The 15926-nt window shown below is 38.5% G+C and overlaps 1 protein-coding gene across 1 annotated transcript in view; it reads left to right on the top strand.

The window, feature by feature from the left end:
• GRID1 (glutamate ionotropic receptor delta type subunit 1) overlaps nucleotides 1-15926 on the top strand; it is a 482309-nt gene that overhangs the window by 439478 nt on the left and 26905 nt on the right. The window lies entirely within an intron of this gene.

Genomic DNA, 15926 nt, shown 5'->3' with positions numbered 1-15926 from the left:
TGAAATCAATTTTTCCCACCCAAAGAGCCACAATGAGCTAGAGCTGAATATTTGCTCACCAGCTGAGAACTACCAAATCTATCTGTGTACACTTCCATTGTTAAGAGAAAACAACCCCCATCCTTTCAGTAAATGTCTGCTGTTATCTCTTCCTCCATAGAGAAGTCCTCTGGTGTTCAGTGCTGCTGCCTCCAAATTGCCAGCAGGAGAGAAATAAGTATTATGATACTGCAGTAGCTGCAGCATAGTTAAGATTTTCATTACAACACTGATTTTCTTCCCAAGCCCTCTCTAAAATGCCTAATAGAAATTGTTTCAGTATCAGATTTGGTATGTGTGGTCTGTGACTGGTGAAATAGAAGTATCTTTGATTGAATAACTAGGTGTCAATCAACCCAGTGATCACTGCCTCCACAATTTCACTGCAAAGCAAGTGTGTCATAGAAATTATAAACAATATTTATTAGAAGGGGCTTGGTGAGACATTCACTGAAGCAAAGTTGAACTGTTGGAAGGCAGATTTTTAGAATTATTGTGTCAGATGGAAGCCTGCTGATAAGGGAAGACTGTTTTTTGGTTTTTTATATCTGGCATTGGCAAGTCTCACAAGGCTACTCCACCCTGCTGTGATTTTCCGAGGCTTCCTGTGGCTCATAGAAAGTTGAAATATCCAGTGTAGGAGGAATGGCAGAAAGCAGCTTTGATCTGCCACCTATATTTGTTTCTCAACAGTTACTTTGTAAATCCCAAACAGGATTTTTTGTCCAGGTGTCTAGATCCCAAGTAAGAGACGTGCTTAACTTGGAAAGAAAAACTATTCTTCTCCTTGGATTTTTTCAAAACATCAAGGGCTTCATCTCAAGTGTGCTAACAAGAAGAGGCACTGGTTTTTTGGTCTGGTGTGACAGCACATACTTCCTTGCTCCTCCTGTGTCCCGTGTGCCCATCATTCATCCTGGTGTCATGTGGTGGTGGGGTGGGTCCAAATGTGGAATTTGAGACCCACATGAAAACCTTTATCCCCTCAGGAGGTCAAAGCTGACAGGAAATATGGTGTACCTTCCTTGGCCGCCCTCAATTTTTCAGTTGCTAGTGGTTGGTGCTTCTGCTCCCCGTTGATCTTTTAATGCTGCTTCTTAATCCCTTTGTCCAATTACCTCCTGCACTTCTCATCTTCTCTGTGCCTCACCTCCCAACCAGGGAACAAAGGCAACGTCGTGGTTATCTCAGGATTTCTGTGCGTATGGACATCCACAGGCAGGGCAGTGACACATCAAGCAGATTTCCTGACCCCTTATGGGCAGAGGAGAGAGATGTTATCTAGTTCAGTATGAAAAAGGGAAGGCAACTACTGATGGCAACTGCTTTGGAGCTCAGGTTAGGAAGCTGTGATCCATGTTCTAACTTTGTAAATAATCAATTCTCAATTTTTGTTTTTAATAAGAAATCTAGGTAATGTTTAGAACGTCTGCTAATCTTCAACAAACTTGTTTAAGTTTAAACCCAAATGATTTGCATTTATTATTCTAATATTTGCCTTCAGTACTGTGTGCAGCTGAGGGTCTTCTAATGGGTCAGTCTAAGTAAGGCAGAATTATTATATGTGAATTTGTTCTTTCTTTTGTCTTATTAAATTTTCAAGCAGCTCTTGGATCTGCTGTCTGACCTTCCATTTGTAATTATGAGTTTAATTAGCAGTGACTTAGATTCCAGCTTCATTTCTTGTTAACAAGCAGACTACATGCAGTTCAATAGCTGCACAGATATTCTGAAGCTCAGGTTTAGGAGAGCTTGTCTGACAAGAGGCTAAGAATTACACAAGAAAAATAGGACACGAAAAAGGAATTCTATTTTCAAATTCAAAAGAGTTTAAATTTTTTATCAAATTGATCCTTAAATTTGCACATGCCATGGATGCCTTGAGAGGCATCTGTACTATATGCATTCATGAGCTGCATACAAGTGCATGATTTTTCTGCTTTAAGATCTCAGCTGTTGTTTCATGATTTCAGATTTACTTATTTGTATTTTAATCCCCCTATTGTATTTTGGTGACAGCTGAAGATTTAGAGCAGCTTAGTTGGGATGATAGGCTGGCACTTGGAAGACTTGGGTGCAAATTCTTTTTCTACCACAAGGTTTGTTTGATCTTGGCAAGCTTAGCCTCCTCTCTGTCTTGATTCTCTCCCTGTATAACACAGTTATAATATTTTCCTATATGGCATATTGTCAGTTTAGCTGTTTTAAAGTTGATAGCCATAAATGACCATATTATAGTAGCACTGCAGGTATCAAAAAAAGATATATTTTCTGGGTTGCATACAAAGCAGAAGCAATCTCAAAATATTTTATAATAAAATGAGAAAAGTACTTGGAAGATGCCAGCCAGAGGGAAATGAACAAACATTTCATCCACTGTAGTTAAGTGGATTTGATAGGGTTGGTGGCAAGAACCTAACCAGAATCCCTCTGTGTTCACAACAATTTTGTCTTCAAATTCCTCATGTTTGAAAACAGCCTTTCTCTTGTTAATATCAGATGTGTCCTTTTAAATATTTCATTGGATTTTCTTTTGTTATGTTTAATTTGTACTGTGTTTTGCAATGTCTGTGCAGCACCTCGGGCATGTTGGCAGGAGGCATGTATGAATGAGCATGATAAAAAAGAATTATTGTGATTATCATTAAAGGCCTGTGAGCAAAAGCTTCAATCATTAAATAACTAGATTAAGTCCCTCCATGCAAACAAAGGCTAAAAAAGAGTATAAGAAAGATGCAAGGACTCAAAACTTCTTTTCCTTTCCAGAACATTCCCTCTCTGGAGCACAGGGGTGAAATTTCCTGGGAAATGCTCAGTGCAGCAGGGCAGCAGTGCTCAGGGGCAGAGCTTGCCAGCATTTGCCTTCAGGCTCTGCTCAGGACAAGGCACTGGGCTGCTGCCAGTACTCCAACTCCCATTGTTTGTCTTTTCATTTCACTCCTATTGATAGTGCTGCCCAGTGGGTGCTGCCTGGAAAGCCACAGAGTCTGGAGCCTTTTGAAAAGCTTTCTGAATGTTGGCATATGTCGCTCAAGCATGGTTTAAAATGGATCCTAATTACTCCTCTAATTGAACAAGCAGGCAAGCATCTAAGTGCAGATATTTCCCAGGGACGTTTTTCTGAGAAAAATGAGAATGCATAGCTGAAAATCAAGCTTGCATTCCATCTCTCCAGTTGCCATTAAAAAATGTGGTGTAGATTGGAGATCAATGGCAAACCAAGAGATTTGTGATTCCACACTTCTCCAACTTGACTTTTGAGAGACCTATATAATATAGCATCTCTTCATTTGTTCTGGTTACTGAGAAGTTCTGTGACTGAGGTGGGTTGAGGCATTAAAATTCAGATGCATGCACAGTTTAGAGAAGAAAATGGTTTGGATATAACATTAGCAAAATCTACCATCTGTGCAGGTAATAAAATCTTTATTATTTTTTTTCTTTTGCTTTGAAAGGAGAAAAATCTAGCAAGAGTGGCAGCCCTCAGGACAGCCCATCAAAATGTGCAAAGATTGGTTTAAATCTGATATTTGGTATTCTTTGGCTCAGACAGAGTTACCTTTTGGGTCAGGTTGTCTCACATTAATATAGGTTATTCCCCTGCTGTCTGCGTTCTGCATGCTTTCAATCCCACTGGCCCCTTACACCTTCCTTGTTGTAGGATGAGGATTCTTTTATTACATGGATAGCACCAATGACTTATTTTGTCAGGTTGTATTTTCTATGTGACTCCTAAGGGATAAACAATACATAACACAGTAATAGAAGATTTTTGCTCAATAGGATACTTACATTTCTATACTTTTTTTCTCTAAAGAAGCTGATTTAATGTCTTATATGAACTGATAATAGCATGTAATATAGCAAGATATTAAAAAAGCAAAATAATTATTACTATAGCAAATCAATCAGAAAGGGCCTTAGAGCTTCAGACAACTCCTAACAGCTCAATCTATCATCTCTAAAGACAAAAACAGGAGGAAGAATAAAAACTCCATTCAGAATTCTCTTTTGGAAATCTCTGTCTGAACCATTAAAGAGGTTGGCCAGTGGGGTTTTTTCCACGTTTTCAGGCAGATATCTTAATGACATTGTGAAGTGAAGCAGCTGCCTAAAAACCAAACCAAACCAAACCCCCTGTAAAATAATGTGTATTTTATATAATTTATCTGTACTGGTCAGAGCCATTAGTGTAACAGGGCCCTATTATAAAAGCCGTGCAGGTTCTGTTGCAGGGTAATATAGTGAATACTACTGCATAGGTTTCCAGATTGCCAGAAGGTCTCTCTGAGAGCATTCCTGAAGCCAGAACAAAGAAATTGTATTCACAAAACTACCAATAGTAAGTAAACACTTAATCACAGTGAGTTCTTTCCTGCAAAACCAGGAGATGAAAGTCACTGTTCTCACTTATAAGAAGTTGTCCCTGTTTTTTTAATTACTGTCATTTCAAAGAGGGCATACATAGGCTTCCAACCTTGCTAATCACTTGAAATATTTTGGGAACTGCTTCATTTGTTCATGTAAGAAGACTGTCTTCTCACCTTGCACAATTCCTCCCCAACATTCCCACATGACCAGTGGTTCTGTCATGTTTGTGCCATGATTGTTCAGTGATAGATTTTCTCACCCATCTAACAGCAAAGGTAATTTTCCCATCTTCTGCTCTGGACGCTGGAACTTCAGTCAAGGGGTGACACAAATAGCTTTCTGCAGTGGCAAATCATGCAAATTAAATTTATTGGTGTTGTGAGGAGGATTTATGTTTGCTTCTTGCTTCTTTTTATCTCATGCATTTGCACAATTCCCATACATTTATAGTATGTACAGTTAACTAGTCCATTGGCTGCACTACTCTTTGAAATTTAAAGAGAATGATTTTGGTTTTCTAGGTCCTGAAAGAGCTCTTCCAGAAGCTCTTGCAGCTTCTTATAATTTGTTTACTAGTTCCTCATATTAAGATAGTTTGCATGTGTGTCTTTGATATGGGATCTTTCAGGAATTTCCAGCCCTTCTGTATCCTTTATCTTTTAAAGCAACACCCCAAGAGATTTTCTTCTCTAGTTCTTGATGTTTGTTGAGTCTGGTCTTCTGAAATGTAGTATTTTTATGTTGTTAATCTTGTTTGGGTTTTCTAGTGCCTCAGGATATTAAACTCCAACATCTTGCAAACACTTTTAATCTGGATGCTTTTCTCTTTGACATTTCCATTTAAATCTATCAGATCTAAAATAGCCACTCCCCTCATAAAGGTCTCCACAATAGAAGAGCATTCATTCTCACACCAGACACTCTTAACACCTTAACTGATATATATGATGATATTTCATCTACTGAAAAAAAAAAAAAAAAAAAAGATGTTTCAATACATTCTAAAATATTTATTGACCATCTTGCCATGAAGTGGAAATCTGTAAACTTGCCATTTAAAGAAAGGCTTTAAAAATTGAATATATTTATAAAGAGATTTAAAAACTACTCCTGATGATGTGAAAACAAACAAAAAAAAAAATCCACAAACCAAACCAAAAAAAAAAAAAAAAGCCTAGGAAAACATTTTTAATCAATGCAGGTCATGGTTGTTTAGGGGAGAAAGGAACTTATTTTCCTTGGGAAGTAAGATACTACTGTTTATTACCATGAGTGCTATACTCTCAGTTCTTACTTTGCAAAATATTTTCTGGAGAGAAAAAAAAAACCAAAAAACTTTTCTGGAATAGTACTGGGTTGCTAAGAGAAGGGTTCCATGCTTTTTTTCTATTTCCTGGGCTCATCTGCCTTACTGAGCAATGTTCTCTTCTTCTGCACGTGTGCTCCTTTATAGTATAATACAGGAGTGTTTCCAGACTCATCTGGAGATGAGGGAGAGAACAGCGTTGCCTCAGAAAAGCTGTTTTGATACAGCTGACAAAGTTTGTTGCATTACAAGAAATGTAATCACAGGCATTGAAGTTGTTTGCCTTCTAAACCATTAAAACCAGCCTGAGAGAATGTGCCACTGATTTAATTTAATTGATTTATGAATAGTCATGTCTATCTAGAAAATAGAAAACTATCAGTCAGAATGGGGTGGATGTTAAATACTGTTTCTTACATATGGCAATAATGCAGCTTCCAAGCTCATATTTCAAGGTATGTAATTAGGCTGTCAATAAACTAATTAATATCAGTATAATGAGCAGCCAGTTGTTTTTGATGTGCTTTTTTGATGCTTTCTAGTATGAGGTTCAGTATTCAGAGAGACTTGTGTTCAGGGTGAGGAGAAGGAGAGAGGACAAAGGGTGAGGTCTCTCTTCCTGGTTACCTTCCTGTACATCAGGATGAGATGGGAAGTGCACCATACACTGTGTGCTCAGTCTGGGTCCTCTGAGAAAAGGCATGTGGGCCTCCAGACTTTGAAATATGCATATGTAGTGCATGCACTTTAGACATCAATAATAACTGATGAATGCTATATGTGCTTTCAGTATTAATGAAGAGCCCTGTATTTTGATTTCCCAGGAGTATGCAGCACATGCTCTAGCAATCAAGGTGCCTCTTCAGAGTCCCTCTGTTTTCTTCTCTTCCTTCTGTCAACAGTGATAGCTTCTGCTCTGCTCCCTGTGGTAAGGGAAGGGTGTGAAGCTGTTTTCCAGCATCACATTGTACCTTTGACAGATCTGAATTCATCTAGCCCCTCCACCCCAGCATGAGACTGCTGACATGCAGGACTCCTGATAAATGAAAACTTAATAAAGAGTTGTGTAGGACCTTGCTCCACACTGGGATTTCATGGGCTTCAATGGTATCCTATAAAAGTACCACTAACCCCAAGTAAAGGCTTTATAAGCCAGCACCAAGAAGCCAAGCTTATCTGTTGCCCACTCGATTTAATTAAAAAGCTACTCTGTCATCTGAGCACAAAACAGAAGGGCAGCATTATCAGTACTTAGAGCAGCAATGGAAAAGGAAGAAAGCAATTTCTTCCCTCTCGATCTTAATCATTAATCTTCATTAGGATTTTTAGCTTCTGAATGTGAGCTGTAGAAGACATCAGCGTAGCAAACAATTTAAAGTGCATCTGCATATGTAATAGGTAGTTTGTTATTTTTATTATAGGTAAAAGCATGTGTCAGTTGCCAGATGTGTTTGATTCAGACAATATGATTTTCGTGCCAACTTTATGATATGTTTGATCTAGGTGAAGTGACTAAAACCTGCTGCTGGGACCGAGGTGCTGTTAAACACCAGCTGCATTTTTTATTTTAATTAATAATTTAAGGAGTAGAATACCTTGCTTTAATTAACATGTTAACCCTTTGAGCTACTCAGAGAAAGGCCACAATGGCAAAGTGATTTAAAACTAAAGCAAGGAAATACTCAAAGGAAGTCCCAACAAGAGTATTTTTACCTCCAAACATGCTCTTGACATGTTTTCACTTTTTCTTTGCATTTTAATTTCCTTCTCACTGTTGAATGGAATATGGAGGATGGATAAAGGCACCAGGATTACCCAGATTTTTTAGTAGGACTGATTATTCTGGATTTGCAGGGTGAACAGCAACGGCTCATAGCTGCTCTGAATCCCTTTTTCAGACTTTTAACTGAATCTGCCAATGTTGTACAAATGTGCTGTTGTGCCAAATCTTTCCTTGATCTGTTCTGAAAATCTGCCCAGTCATGTAGCAGTTTAAATGTGGATCTGAGCATACAAATTAAAGCTCCAGACTATGAAATCCTGGGCCTGCATCTTAAAAGAAACTCTCATGTGTTAGATGCTCTGGGTGTCTCTTTGTCAGTCTGATACTTTTCATTGTTAAATGCAAACATGGTGGCAAACTGGGGAATATCTCAAGGTTATTAAGCTTTTAAAAATATGGAAAAATGGTGTAGTGAAGAGGGTTCTGTAAGCAGCCCTTGTAAATATAAAGGAATGACTGGCCTTTGACTTCACTGCCTTAGACAGAATTCATATGCAATCATAAATGCTCAGCTGTGAGAAACTTCATCCAGGGATAACAAACTATGGGGCCCCAGTGGATCCAGCTTTGAGATGCAAATGCTCAGAAACTAATTTCCATTGTTGTCGCTATTAATGGAATAGTTTATTACACAATTTTGTGGTTTTGAAAACATTTCAAGCAAAGCAATCATAACTTCTGCTGTAAGCACCATCACAGTTTCTTTACAATGTGCTAACAAACACATTGGGACAGAAAACATGGGACATCCAAAAGAAAAAATAAGTTACAAATAAGTTAATGAAAAAAAATCTGCAATCTAAGTGACTTAATGCTTTTACTGCCTGGAGAAGGTTTGGAGAGGAGAAGGGTTGGAAGTATAGTTAGAAACACTGGACTGGCAATCAGGAGATGTTTAGCTTATTTCTATCTGTTTAACAGATTTCTTTATGTGCAGTGCTGGAGCAGAGCCAGCGTCAGCTCTAGGCAAAATGGACTTTTAGGATCCAGTGACAAGTCAAGTCACACTCACACAGATCACTGCAGATGATTGGAGTAGTTGAGGTGGTCCTGAGGGCATAACTTAGAAATAGCAATGGATAGGAATACCCAGAGGTTTAATTTTGTTTACAGAAGAACCTGTTTTACTGATTATGATGAGAATCCAGTTTGATTTTTGGAGCCAAGTTTGAGTCTTGTAGCCAGAAATAGTGTTAAAATTTTGAAAATGAGCATGTTTCCTAAATAAACTGCTGGAAGATAGTAAGAACATCTGTGAGCAATGGGATACAGCCTACTTGTAGGGGTTTTGTCCTACATCCTCCACCCTTTGACTTCAGTGAAAATGCCGCAGATTGTTCTGAGATGGGTAAAGCAAAACTGGAATTTCAGGTGCTGGTAATGAAATGTATTTCTGCTGCATCTCAGACGCTTAGGAAGTACACAAAGCCTTCAAATGTTTTGCCAATACAATGTGTGTAGCTAGTAATTAATTACTACTAAAATCATAAACATGACAGTGTATCATTTATTAGTGGCTTGACTGTGTTTGCATTTCAATGGGTTTACATTCTGTTTGTTCACTTCTTTTAAAACTTAATCATGCAGTAGCTCTGCAGGAATAGAGCCCCAGTGAAAGCACTCAGTCTGCAGGGAAGTCAGTGCTGTGTCAGGAGTTACGAAAACAGTTTAGTTTACTTGTCTTTCCCTTTGCATGTAGGAACAGAGGAAGTAGTTTGAAAGATATTAAATCAGTTTGGAGTCTTACAAGTTCAGTGCTTCTAGTGCTTTGTGTATGTATTATTTGGCTATTTTGTTTTAATTTTTCTTACTGTTTGTATTTTTGTCTCCAATCCTGGGAACCTTGAGCATGTGCTTGTTTGTGCATGACTAGTTTCACTGATCTCAGCAGTACTGCTCTATCTATTGAGTCTGCTAGGTAGCCTACAAAAGAAGTTTCTTTACGGGCAGTAGAAGGGCTCTTGATGCTGTGCTGGGTGCGTGACAGAATGTTTGCCATCACACATGGCATGCAGGATGTGTAGCAAACCCCTTCCTTCTGGGGCAGAAATAAAGCTGGCTTTAGCATCCTCTCCCTAGAACTGAATGTTACATTTTACTTTTGGTTGCACCTAATTTAAGGCAGTAATCCCAATCCAATCAGAGTCTCAGAGATGCCACCATATTGGCAATAGTGACCATTATAACCATGAAAAAAAGCTGCTGCAGTGCCATTACCTGCTGAGGAGTTCAATCACTATTTGTTTTAACTATAGGAAGAGTAGGGGGTTGACATGGCAACGTGTTCTGTGACACATGTCAATTGATTGGTTTTGCCACTGGAGGAAAGTCCCAGCTTCCTTGAAATGCTGTGTAGCAGCTGTTCCTGCCCCACTGGTGAGGACAAGAGCAGACACAGCTCTGACTGTCTGCGCTTTGTCTCCTGCTGTGGTTTGGAAAGCTTCAATCCTGGTGTGAAGGGCTGCAACTCCACTGATTCTGTGCAGTTTAATCTGTCAATACTTACAGCTCCCCTTGTAGAGGCTTTTTTCTGTTAAGGCTTTTGTTTAAAGTGGATGGTATTTTTCCTGGAGATCAGATCAACTGAGTTTTATAAGAATTATAAAGCAATATATATTTGCTGGTGAAGGACTTGACCCAGAAAAGTATATCCTAAGCATGCAAGTACTGCTGCTGATCCCTACTGGACTACCTCTGTTGCTAAAGTTAAAATTTTGCTTAGAATATTTGATGAAGAAACCTGTTGATCTGCACATCATCACTGCACTGAGACAGAATTAAGAGCATTTAAAGTGACTTGCAGTGAAATGGAACAATGCAGGATTTGATCACGTCACTATAGGGAAGTTGACCGTTGAAGGATTGATTTAAGAGCTCAGTTTAACTATTCATCATTTCAAAGAAAATCCAAGATGCCCAAATGAAAATCATGGACCCAGTTCTTTTGAAGTCTAAGGTTATAAGAAGTGGAGATGAACTTGTTTTCATTTTAGTTCTCTGTACTAAGAGTACAGCCATCCTAAGAATACCTTGAACAGTTTTATTGGCCCAACTAAGAATAATCTTTAAAGTAGCCCATCTTTTAGTTTTTGTATGTCCAGTTTAACACACACTAACAACATTCCAATATTTACCTGGAACAAACATTGAAAAGCTACCAAATTATATGATAATGCTTTCTATTTTTTAAATATATTTACTTTTTAGACTTGTAGGTGCTAAAGAAACGTCAGTTCTAATGTTACCTCGTTGTTCAGCCCATTCTTGTACAGCTGAAGGCTCATGAAATACCAGTTGCACTAGTGTTTAGAGACACTAACTGCTATTCTCTTCCATTTTTAAGCGGGCTTGTGCTTTTTTAACTTGCATTTAGCAACACGGTGAAACTCTTCATGCAAGTCTCTGAGTCAATGGGACTATCATCCCCTAGTGGTACCTTATATTCATAACAGAGGGATTTTTTTTTTTTCAGCACTTCAACCAGTTAAACTGTTCAACTTGGGTAGACCAGGTCTAGAAAATGTCTTTTTGTGAAAGTTTGAACTCAGTTTCTGATGTCTGAACACAAACTTTACCCTACTCACTCATACATTTTACTTAAAACAGGAGTTCCAAAGATTGTTCGTTTGTGAACAATGGACTGAGGCTCAAATCCTTTGTCTTGCAGATTCATAAATAGATATAAAAATTAATCAGGACTCAGATCAGGACTGAGGTTCTGAGTAGTAAGATCTGCTCATGTAGACATTGTCTGTACCACCACAGTACCTCTTCAACCTTGATCCAGCTTTGCAGACTCTTTTCTCTTCAGTGACATCTACAAATGACAATCTGATCTGGCAATGCTTGCTTGGCTTCCAAGTTCATCTCTTTGTGGGTAGATTCATGTGATCAACAACAAACACTATTTTCTTATTTGTCCTCATTGTCACTGAAAATTCTGCCTTGGAGGGAGGAGTTCTCAGCAATTTTAGGTCAAAATTCTGTATTTTTCTGCAGTTCACAGTAGGCAGAATTCTCTTTCAACTCATTGCTTTCCACTGGGTATAGCTTTATCCAATAAATCTCCTTTCAGATAGGATTTTATGTTCTAGGTTTCAGCTCATAGGTGTTTCTTATGCTTACAATGGTGGTATAAGCTTGTCAAATCAGTTCAGATACATCTGTTTTTACTTTGAAGTTTACTAGGTTTACAGTTTTCCCAGTGCATAAAACACATATTTCCCTCTCACATAATTGCGTGGAGAAAACAGTTCTTGTTAGGAGCTGCACTTGTATTTAATTCTGCAGATGTAATGAATTCTTAACTTTTAGGGAAAAAAGTTTAAAAGAAAATAAATTAGCCTCAAGGCATTTAAAGATCGAAATTTAGGACTTGTACTATACATTTTATGTATGCATTTTTAAGACTTCATTTAGGCAGAGCAGCTTAAAAAGTCTCATCATCTCTGGTGCACTTTATCTTTATGGCAGCCATCACCTAGAATGTTATGCTGCATTGAGCAAAAATCTCAGGGTCACTACAAAAAAACAATTTTTTTTTTTTAATGACAGCAACATGTTTTTCTTTTGAAAAATACTTTGATCACATGTGATGATCTAGGTGCCTCCAGCTCAGTTAATTGATCAGCAGTTACCTCAAAGCACTGGTGTCAAGTTTAGTCTGTCACTTATTATTCATCCAGAAGTCTTGGGCATATAGCAGCAACAGAGTAAAATAAACCCATTCTGGCAGCATATTTTTAGTGTGTGTATCTACAGCTCCATGAGGCTTTTACAAGAAAACATCTCCAAAAAGTGTATCTTATTCAGTATTTTTATTCTGGCAATTAGTTCTACTGGTCTAATCATAAATGCTAATAGTGCTGTTGCCTGTGTCTTCTGCAGTATTTGTTTTATGCCAGTAAGTTTCTAACACATGAAAAAAGCAGAGAGTCCAGTCTTCAGCTGACTCTGCATGGAGTAATTGTAATTACACTGGGAATATGTATCAGTTGTTGTATTCATCTAGCAGACATAAATAAGGGCATTAAATATTTTGGCTGGTAACACAGGTTTAAAAGACAACATTTTTCTTCAGATTGACTGCAGATACATTTACTTAAATCAATTGGTTTACATGTACTTGTCAATTATAGCAATCACACAGTGGATGTATTTATCTACAAATTGAAGTTGTGCTCCTGTAACAGTAAGTGAGGGACATTGGCTTTTTCTGCTTTACTGACTTTTTCTTTAATCACACTTATAAAGAACCTATACTGGCTTGTGAGATCCAATAACTGAGGTGGTAAGGTTAATGGGGCATCTTGTTATGCTGCACATTTTTGTTGCAAATAATTTTGTATATTAAATGCATGAAATCTTTGCCATAGGAAAGTGAGACAAGAATTTGAGTGGCTAAAGGAGATGGGACCAGCTGATAGCTGGTTGCACAAATAAAGGTTAAGAACAATGAGAGCAGCTGCCTTTAGTGAATAACACAATTGTAAGATACAGCCAGTATCTGAAAAGTAGCAGTGAGTGATTTTGTCTGGCAAAGGCAAATTTGAGAGATTTAAAACAACAGTGTTTCAAACCTACCCTTGTGATTATCTTACTTCCCCCTATAAAAAGTAGGAGATAATTCATCTCCATCCACTATCATTTGTGTATGTGCCCATGGGCCACCACACCCAAATCTTTTGACCACTTCTCTAGCCATGGATGTGCTGAGCATCACCTCCACTTTCAGTGCAGAAATACAGCAAAGATATTTTTATACAGAGTAAGAACTGTGACTGAGACCACTCCCTGTGGGGATAATTTCTGAGATAGATTTTTTGGCTAAGCGGTCCAAAACATCAAACATTGCACTGCAAGTAATCCTTAGGACAGACAATACTCCACATTTTCTCTTCCAAGGAAATACTGCCAGCTAAAGGGGTTACCTTACTCCCACACCCAGGCCAACACTGTGCTTCCCTCCCTGCCTGTATGCTTGTCTGTTTATTGCAAGCACTTGATTTAAACCCCAGATTTTCTCTCTCTGCCCTGTGATGCTTAGAGAATTGAACAAACTGTGCTGCTCATAAAGCAACATGTACTGTGCTTTTGTGCAGTACTGATTGTCAATAATGTGTAATTTAGCTAAAATAAAAACACTGATCGTCAATAAAGTGCAATTTAGCTAAAACAAAATGCACATTTCTGAGTAAAAGGTTCCATGGCAATAAAGGAAAACAGAAAATATTGATAATATTAAAATTGCAAGTTTAATTATTTTTTTAACTATCCAAACCCTCATGTTCAAACTTTCAGACAGAATAGTGGTATCAGGAGTAGGCATTTGTAAAGTTGTTACCAGCTGACACCTGTGTTAAAGTATATTAGTTAAACATATTTCTGTTGCTGTGCTTCTACCAAACTTGTTTTCCTACACACGTCAAAATCTCTACACTAAACCTGGTGGGAAAGGGTTGCCACAGAAGACCCTCCTGTGTATATTGAGTACCTTTCTTTGCCCTATAGGCAGAAATGTGTCTTTTAACAGCCAAATCATCAATTCCTGGGGCTTAAGCAATTACCTGGGATATGATGAAACTTACTTTAAACAATAAAGACAGAACTAAATGCAGCATGTAATCATGTAGATCAAGACTGGAGGAAAACCAGTTCCATAGAATGTACAGGAAATATTTAGGGGAGCAGAACAGAACTTTCAGGATTGTTAAAGAAAGGAACAAAATCTGAACAAATTCTCCCATTTTTCATTAGCCTCTTGAATTTCCAACAACCTCCAGGGTGTTGTTGGAAATTTTGTACTTTATCAATGGCCATATAGAACTAGAGAAATAACAGGAGATTTGCAGTTTGATGGAACTCCTAGAGTTAGCCCAAATCCACAAGTGTGCAATGTACATGGAGAGAAGCTGTTCACACAGTCTTACTTAAAGCTGCTTAACAGCTTAAAATGATAGAAAGTCCTTAACACAATTTAAGAACTTAAACCACTTAAACTGTTTGAAGCAGCTTGTGAGTTCGAAGCGTTTGGGCCAGGGGCTGTGCTGAGAGGCAGCCCTTGGAGCTGCAGCCTGGGGACAGGGCTCCCACAGCAGGAGTCCCAGAGAAGGGCACCTTCTGCACCTGAACCTGGGAGGCCTGGGGGTGATGTGGGGAAGAAGAGGGAAGAGTTCTCTATGTATTTTTATGAGCCATTGTGTATATTCCCAGATTGCTTTGCTTTAAATAGTGTAGCAGGGAATCTTAAAGGCATGTGAAGTGTCAGCAGTGGCATCTCCTCAGTGAAACAGAGAAAAGGGTGGCAGAAAAATATTGTCTATGACAAGTCTTCAGCTGTGGAAAACAGCTTTGGCTCATGGGCCAAGGGGGAAGGCTCCTCAGGAGCATTGTGAAGAAATCTGTGCAAGTTGCAAGCCAAAATGTTCTGCTTTTGTGTCTCCAGGAGCTGGAGGTTTGGGGGAGGTGGCCTTTCAGATGTGTTGATCAGGAAGTTTTTGGTTCTGAAAGATTGTTTTTGGGAAAAAGAAATGAGGTGAGGCAGGGAGGGTTGCTTTAGTTTAATTGATGTCAAGCAATGTTAGTTGGTTATATCAGAAGCATATTGTTAGCATGTGAAGCCACACATTTATAAAGCATTTTAAAGAAAACAAACCATTACTTATGAGATTCAGTTTGGTCCCTGCTGCTGTGTGTGGTCATCAGTGGTCGAATGTGTTTGTATGCTCAGATAGTGGCACAGCACAGAGATGATACCTGAGGGCAGAGGAAGAAGGCAGAGGACTGGGAATGAACCCCTAAGAGAGGGAAAAAACCTAGCCAGGTTGCTGTTTCTGATGGCAGTGATGCCACCTTAAATATTTTGAAGCTTGGGCTGGTTTTCATTGATGCAGGCAGTGATTTACACTTTTCAGTGCAGAGAAGGCTGTAAAACAGGAGTGAATTACATTCTGTACAATTTGAAAATAAATTGTGCATTCACAGCCACTCGGGGTGAGGCCCATTTACACTTCCAGAGTTGTATATGATGAGTAAATGAAAGTTAGGCCTCTGTGTGAATGAAAAATGCCTGTTTTACCAGAGGCTGTGAAAAGAGAGAGCAAGAGAGACTTAGTGGAAATTGGAAGCAAGATTTTATTTGTTTGTTTAAAACAGTCATATTGATTTGGAGTCAGATGGAGCATTGGTATAACTGCAAACTAATTCCACTGAATTCTGCGAGGTATTTCTGTGAAGTTGATGGGGCTGGAAGTTTATACTTATAATCTGAGTTTTTCCTGTGTTCAGGTAAGTCTTTATCACATTATATTCTTGTGCAATGTCGGTGGCATGTTATCTCTCAAAAAAAAAATCTTCACTGTGGTGAAAAAGAGCTTGGGTGTAGTTAAAATCATATGAGCTCAGTACAATTAAATAATTACTTGGCTT

The sequence above is a fragment of the Pyrgilauda ruficollis genome, unplaced genomic scaffold (genome assembly GCF_017590135.1).
Source record: "Pyrgilauda ruficollis isolate IOZ18807 unplaced genomic scaffold, ASM1759013v1 scaffold11, whole genome shotgun sequence".
Taxonomy (NCBI): Eukaryota; Metazoa; Chordata; class Aves; order Passeriformes; family Passeridae; genus Pyrgilauda; species Pyrgilauda ruficollis.
The sequence above is the reverse complement of the archived record's forward strand: the minus strand, read 5'-3'. Positions and strand labels throughout refer to the sequence as shown.